This window comes from Penaeus monodon, unplaced genomic scaffold (assembly GCF_015228065.2).
Source record: "Penaeus monodon isolate SGIC_2016 unplaced genomic scaffold, NSTDA_Pmon_1 PmonScaffold_17287, whole genome shotgun sequence".
Classification (NCBI taxonomy): Eukaryota; Metazoa; Arthropoda; class Malacostraca; order Decapoda; family Penaeidae; genus Penaeus; species Penaeus monodon.
In genome coordinates this window covers 1-7,557 of record NW_023646692.1, presented here as the reverse complement: position 1 = coordinate 7,557, position 7,557 = coordinate 1, and the positions used below count along the sequence as shown (strand labels likewise).

Genomic DNA, 7,557 nt, shown 5'->3' with positions numbered 1-7,557 from the left:
TAGCTTCCCTTTTTAGGTAAATAAAAAACAAACGTGTTATGAAGAGAAAAGATTTTTAAAATCTATGAAATACCTTCTTTTAAAAAAAGAGGGAAAAAAAAAGGTTTTTTCCCCGAGCGAAATATTTAAAAAAACAACTGATAAACATACTATTTTGGGGATTATTCAGGTTTGTTTGCCCCCTGTGGTACTGTCTTGCCGGGGAAAAAAGGGAGAGACGAGGGTAAGTTTTCGAGTTTTTTCCTCAACGAAAAGGAAAACGAAAATAGTTCAGTACCAAAAATAATACAAAATCTCGCTTTATATAATTCATCAATTCTTCATTTATTTCCATTAGGAAAAGCGGGGCCCTCGTCGGGGGATCCGCAGGCGGCCAGCGGAACGGGGGGGGCTTCGGGGGCAGGGGGCGGCGGCGGCAGTAGTGTGGGGGCGCAGGCCCGGCGCGGCGGCGGCGGCCACGGACTTCTGGCGCCGACATCCCCCAAACCGGGCCCCCGCGCGGGCCCACCCCCGCAGCCGCAGGTGGGAGGCGTGTCACGCCCCCGCCGCAGGAGCCGCCCCCAAAACCCAGCCGCCGCCCCCTTCGCCGCATCGCAGACGGCGCAGGCGCCGAAGCCAGCAAGCAGGCGCAGGCCGCAGCAGTGACCAGGCGGGAGGGCGCGCAGGCCGCTGCCCGCCCGGGGCCCCCCGGGCCCCCAAGGCCAAAAATGCTACCGGCAGCCAAGTGACGGCCCATGGCCCAGGGCCTCGCCCCCAACGTGGCCACCATCTGTCGGGGCCAAGGCCTGGGCCCGCCCCGGCCACCCCCCAGCCAAAGCCAGCAGAGGCCTTTCCCCAACGGCCCGAGGACCATGGCGTGGCAGGCGCAGCAGGCCGCCCCCAAATGCCAACCCAGCAGAGACACGGCGTCAGCGACCCGGAGGACGCCGCCGGGCGCCGGGCAGGCCAGGCGGCGGCACCAAGGGCCTCTCCCAAAGGGCCAAGGGCGCTCCGGTACGGCCACTGAGAGGCCTCCCCTGGGCTCCTCGCCAGGGGGGGATCTCAGAACCCGACTTCTGACGCTGTGTAAAGTTTAATCCGTCTGACTAAATCGAGTTTCTAAAACACACGTTTTTTTAAAATCCACTTACTCATCGTAGTCTCTCGTTCGCTCGAATACGCTCCAAAAAGGAGAAGGAAAAATGAAAAAGGGAACAGGAAGCATAATAATTTCATTCCCTTTGCTCACATGTATAGACAGATAAATAGATATGCAGGTAGAGAAATAGGTAGATAGATAGATAGATAGATATCTAACTAGGTCCCTAGATAAATTAATAGATACCTACATTAATAAATAGATAGCTAGATAAATAAATAGACTGATAAATAGACAGATAGATTGATTGATTGATTGAAAGAGAGAGAGAGAGAGGACGGAGAGAGAGAGAGAGAGAGAGAGGAGGAGAGGGGAGAGGAGAGAGGAGAGAGAGAGAAAGAGAGAGAGAAAAAAAAACTTATAAATTATATATATAATCTGTCTAAATGCATTAATTCAACTCATGCAACTTAATATGCATAGCAGTGGAAAAAGCTGTAATTCATATTTGAGAAAGAAATCGCATATTAATGATGATTATGGTTATTTTATTTACAAATAATATTGAGGCTAGAACATATATTGTATAAAAGGATACGAGTTATATATTTTCTCTATTCGGTTACTCTAAAAAAAAGACTGTCACGATAAATCAAGGTCATGAACAAGTGATTTACATTTCCTTTCAAAAGTTTGGAATTGTTTGAAAATATAATAGTTTATTAGATATCGCTTGTAGTATAGAGTTATACTTATCAGGTCTATGAGATTAAGAAATCTATTTAGTCCAGTAAATGTGGACGTCTAATAGGTTTGTCAAATAAGGAAATCCAATGAATTAAAAAGTCATAAGACGCCATTCAATGCATACAGTATGGCCTTTATGTTGTCTATATATTAGTCACAAAATATCGTAATTTTTCATGATTGGTACAAATACTTTACGCGGCAAATTTCGAGGTCGCAACATATCTTAAAAAAAAAAAAAAAAAAAAAAAAAAAAAAAAAAAAAAAAAAATATATATATATATATATATATATATATAAAATAAATAAATAAATAAATAAATTTAAAAATATATACCTTAAATTCTCTGAAAAATTAATTGTAATTCTATGAAGTCGCCCATAGCACTTTCCTAGTAACCAATGAAGTCGATAGCGTTTAGATTCTAGTTTCTATTAGAGTTAGGATAACAGAAAATAGCCCAGCTGTTGCTAACAGAATCGTTCCTAATTCGCTTTAACACCTCTAACTCGAGACGACCAAGTGACAAGCTCGTAGGCCTTTGCTACAAGGCCCGAAGGCCCTGCCGAAGGGATGAGCGCTTGGGTTTTGGGGCGTTGAATTAAAATCTTGAATTAATGGAATATTTATTATAGAGAGAAAATGGAAGAACAGGTCAGATGCGCGAGAAAGAATCTTCTCGCTTAGAAACCCCCAATACGTTCATCACCAGATGTCTAGTGGCCGTAGCCGGAGGCGCCCTTGGCCTTGGAGAGGGCTTGGTGGCCGCCGCCCTGGCCTGCGCGGCGGCGCCGGCGGCGTCCTCCAGGTCGCTGAGCGCCGTGTACTGCTGCTGGTTGAGCGAGTTGGCGGCCTGCTGCGCCTGCCACGCCATGGTCCTCTGGCCGTTGAGGAAGGCCTGCTGCTCGGCGTGGGCTGGTGGTGGCCTGGCTGGCCAGGGCTTGGCCTCCGACAGGATGGTGGCCACGTTGGCGGCGAGGCCCTGGGCCATGGACGCTGTCAGCTGGCTGCCTGGTAGGCGATGTTGGCCTTGGAGGCCAGGGAGCCCTCGGCGAAGGCAGCGGCCTGCGCGCCTGCGCCGCCTGCGTCACTGCTGCGGCCTGCGCCTGCTTGTGGCTGCGGGCTGCCTGCGCCGTCTGCGATGCGGCGAAGGCGGCGGCGGCTGCGTTGGAGGCGGCTCCTGCGGCGGGCGCGTGAGCTGCGCCTCCCAAGCCTGCGGCTGCGGCGGTGGCTGCGCGGCGGCCTGGTTGGCGATGTCGGCGCCAGAAGGTCCGTGGGCCGCCGCCGCCGCCTGCGCCCACCACGACGTAGCGCCGCCGCCGCCGCCCGCGTGTCCGCCGAAGCCCCCGCCGTATCCGGCGTGGGCCGCCTGCGGATCCGCCGACGAAGCCGCGCTTATCCTGCAAGAATGTCAGCCTTCACTTGCATTGTCAGAGTGAACACCACAGCATAGAAGTATCATTCTAGAACTATTAATCTTTCATGAAAAGTTCTCTTTAGACGGAGCTTTAAATCGCCATACTTTTCACCCGTTTATACACTAAACAAAATAAAACGCACTCCCCCTTTCATGGAATCTTCGCTGAGCAACCCCTGTAAGGGATTTAAATTTTCTTTATAATCGTCGGCTTTGAACCAATCTTACTCGCACTCAAAATGGAAATCGACAGCAACATAAATCATTCAGAAATCCCAAAATCTTCAACACGACCCTCCTCCTCACCACGACCGGCAGCGCAGAGGAGTTTTGAAATCATTTTTGGGCGAGAAGGGGTTTCGGGGAAAGGGAGAAGAATTTTGGAAACAAAGAGGCCCCTTCGGCCTTATATACGCCCGGCCCATTTTCTCCCTTTACCCTACAGCCCCCCCGGCCCCCCTATACGCTTTTTTTAGGGTAAAGCAGGTTGCGGAGAACTTTATTAGAGTTTGGATTAAATTTAAAGGGAAAAAGATAAAAATAAAATGGAATATATGTGTATGAGTAAAAAATGTATATATATAAAAAACGTATATATTAATATTAATATAAATAAAATAGATAATATATATATTATATATAATATATATAATAAGTATTATATAAATATAAAATAAATATATATATAATATTTTATAATATATATATATATATTAGTGTATATTTGAATAATAATTTATATTAATAAAATTTAAAATTTTATTAATTTAATTATTATTATATATATATTAAAAATTTATATATACATATAAATATAATAATATAATATAATAATATTAATAATTATATATATATATATATATATATATATATAAGTATAATTTTTATTATAAATGTTTTGTGCATCACAATATTTACATTTGTATGTTAATTTTTCCCTTAATTTAAAAAACTTAATAAAAATTTCAGCAGAACATAGCAATTACACCTAAAAAAGGGTGTAGGGGGAGCCGGGGGGCTGTTTAAGGGGTTTAAAGGGGGACAATAGGCGGGGATTTTAAAGGCGCGAAAGGGGGCCCCGGATTCACAAGTGTCTTTCCTTCCACGAAACCACTCATCGTCTAAAGATGATGTTCAAGACTCTGCTCTGCGCTGCCCTGGTCGCTGGTGAGGAGGAGGATCGTGTTGAAGATTTTGGGATTTCTGAATGATTTATGTAATGCTGTCGATTTCCATTACTGAGTGCGAGTATGAGATTGTGTTCAATGCCAAGGACGATTAATAATGAAAATTTAAATCCCTTACAGGTGTGCTCAGCGAAGATGCCATGAATAGGGTGAGTAGCGTGTTTATTATTGTTTAGTGTATAAACGGGTGAAAAGTATGGCGTATTTAATGCTCCGTCTAAAGAGAACTTTGCATGAATGAGTTAATAGTTCTAGAATGATACTTCTAGCTGTGGTGTTCACTCTGACAATGCAAGTGAAAGGCTGACATTCTTGCAGGATAAGCGCGGCTTCGTCGGCGGATCCGCAGGCGGCCACGCCGGATACGGCGGCGGCTTCGGCGGACACGCGGGCGGCGGCGGCGGCAGCTACGTCGTGGTGGGCGCAGGCGGCGGCGCGCGGCACGGACCCTTCTGGCGCCGACATCGCCAACCAGGCCGCCGCGCAGGCCACCGCCGCAAGCCGCAGGCTTGGGAGGCGCAGCTCACGCAGCCCGCCGCAGGAGCCGCCTCCAACGCAGCGCCGCCGCCCTTCGCCGCATCGCAGACGGCGCAAGGCAGCGCGCCCAGCCACAAGCAGGCGCAGGCCGCAGCAGTTGACGCAAGGCGGCGCAGGGCGCGCAGGCCGCTGCCTTCGCCGAGGGCTCCTGGCCTCCAAGGCCAACATCGCCTACCAGGCAGCCAAGCTGACAGCGTCCATGGCCCAGGGCCTCGCCCGCCAACGTGGCCACCCATCCTGTCGGAGGCCAAGGCCCTGGCCAGCCAGGCCACCACCAGCCACGCCGAGCAGCAGGCATTCCTCAACGGCCAGAGGACCATGGCGTGGCAGGCGCAGCAGGCCGCCAACTCGCTCAACCAAGCAGCAGTACACGGCGCTCAGCGACCTGGAGGGACGCCGCCGGCGCCGCCGCGCAGGCCAGGGCGGCGGCCACCAAGGCCCTCTCCAAGCCAAGGGCGCCTCCGGCTACGGCCACTAGACATCTGGGTGATGAACGTATTGGTGGTTTCTAAGCGAGAAGATTCTTTCTCGCGCATCTGACCTGTTCTTCCATTTTCTCTCTATAATAAATATTCCATTAATTCAAGATTTTAATTCAACGCCCCAAAACCAAGCGCTCATCCCTTCGGCAGGGCCTTCGGGCCTTGTAGCAAAAGGCCTACGAGCTTGTTCACTTGGTCGTCTCGAGTTAGAGGTGTTGAAGCGAATTAGGAACAGATTCTGTTAGCAACAGCTGGGCAATTTTCTGTTATCTAACTCTAATAGCAACTAGAATCTCAACGCTATCGACTTCATTGGTTACTAGGAAAAGTGCTATGGGGCGACTTCATAGAATTACAATTAATTTTCAGAGAATTTAAGGTATATATTTTTAAATTTATTTATTATTTATTTTATATATATATATATATATATATATATATAGTTATATTTTTTTTTTTTTTTTTTTTTTTTTTTTTTTTTTTTTTTTAAGATATGTTGCGACCTCGAAATTTGCGCGTAAAGTATTTGTACACATCATGAAAAATTACGATATTTGTGACTAATATATAGACAACATAAAGGCAAACTGTATGCATTGAATGGCGTCTTATGACTTTTTAAATTCATTGGATTTCTTATTTGACAAAACCTATTAGACGTCCACATTTACTGGACTAAATAGATTTCTTAATCTCATAGACCTGATAAGTTATAACTCTATACTACAAGCGATATCTAATAATCTATTATATTTTCAAACAATTCCAAACTTTGAAAGGAAATGTAAAAATCACTTGTTCATGACCTTGATTTATCGTGACAGTCTTTTTTCAGAGTAACCGAATAGAGAAAATATATAACTCGTATCCTTTTATACAATATATGTTCTAGCCTCAATATTATTTGTAAATAAAAAATAACCATAATCATCATTAATATGCGATTTCTTTCTCAGAATATGAATTACAGCTTTTTCCACTGGCTATGCATATTAAGTTGCATGAGTTGAATTAATGCATTTAGACAGATTATTATATAATTTTTAAGTTTTTTTTCTCTCTCTCTTTCTCTCTCTCTCTCTCTCTCTCTCTCTCTCTCTCCTCTCTCTTCTCTCTCTCCTCTCTTACTCTCTCTCTCTCTCTCTTTCAATCAATCAATCAATCTATCTGTCTATTTATCAGTCTATTTATTTACTAGCTATCTATTTATTAATGTAGGTATCTATTAATTTATCTAGGCACCTAGTTAGATATCTATCTATCTATCTATCTACCTATTTCTCTACCTGCATATCTATTTATCTGTCTATACATGTGAGCAAGGAATGAAATTATTATGCTTCCTGTTCCCTTTTTCATTTTTCCTTCTCCTTTTTGGAGCGTATTCGAGCGAACGAGAGACTACGATGAGTAAGTGGATTTAAAAAACGTGTGTTTTAGAAACTCGATTTAGTCAGACGGATTAAACTTTACACAGCGTCAGAAGTCGGGTTCTGAGATCCCCCCTGGCGAGGAGCCCAGGGGAGGCCTCTCAGTGGCCGTAGCCGGAGGCGCCCTTGGCCTTGGAGAGGGCCTTGGTGGCCGCCGCCCTGGCCTGCGCGGCGGGCGCCGGCGGCGTCCTCCAGGGCGCTGAGCGCCGTGTACTGCTGCTGGTTGAGCGAGTTGGCGGCCTGCTGCGCCTGCCACGCCATGGTCCTCTGGCCGTTGAGGAAGGCCTGCTGCTCGGCGTGGCTGGTGGTGGCCCGGCTGGCCAGGGCCTTGGCCTCCGACAGGATGGTGGCCACGTTGGCGGCGAGGCCCTGGGCCATGGACGCCGTCAGCTTGGCTGCCTGGTAGGCGATGTTGGCCTTGGAGGCCTGGGAGCCCTCGGCGAAGGCAGCGGCCTGCGCGCCCTGCGCCGCCTGCGTCACTGCTGCGGCCTGCGCCTGCTTGCTGGCTGCGGCTGCCTGCGCCGTCTGCGATGCGGCGAAGGCGGCGGCGGCTGCGTTGGAGGCGGCTCCTGCGGCGGCGGCTCCTGCGTCGGCGGCGTGAGCAGCGCCTCCAAGCCTGCGGGTTGCGGCGGGTGGCAACTGCGCGGCGGCCCCGGTTTGGCGAACCCCCCCGCCGGC

The 7,557-nt window shown here is 47.7% G+C and overlaps 3 pseudogenes; 1 reads left to right on the top strand and 2 right to left on the bottom strand.

Annotated features, from left to right (window-relative positions):
* Positions 1-2,542: 2,542 nt before the first annotated feature.
* LOC119569626 lies at positions 2,543-4,361 on the bottom strand (annotated as a pseudogene).
* Positions 4,343-5,445, top strand: LOC119569625 (annotated as a pseudogene).
* A 1,535-nt stretch (positions 5,446-6,980) lies between these two features.
* Positions 6,981-7,495, bottom strand: LOC119569627 (annotated as a pseudogene).
* Positions 7,496-7,557: the final 62 nt, after the last annotated feature.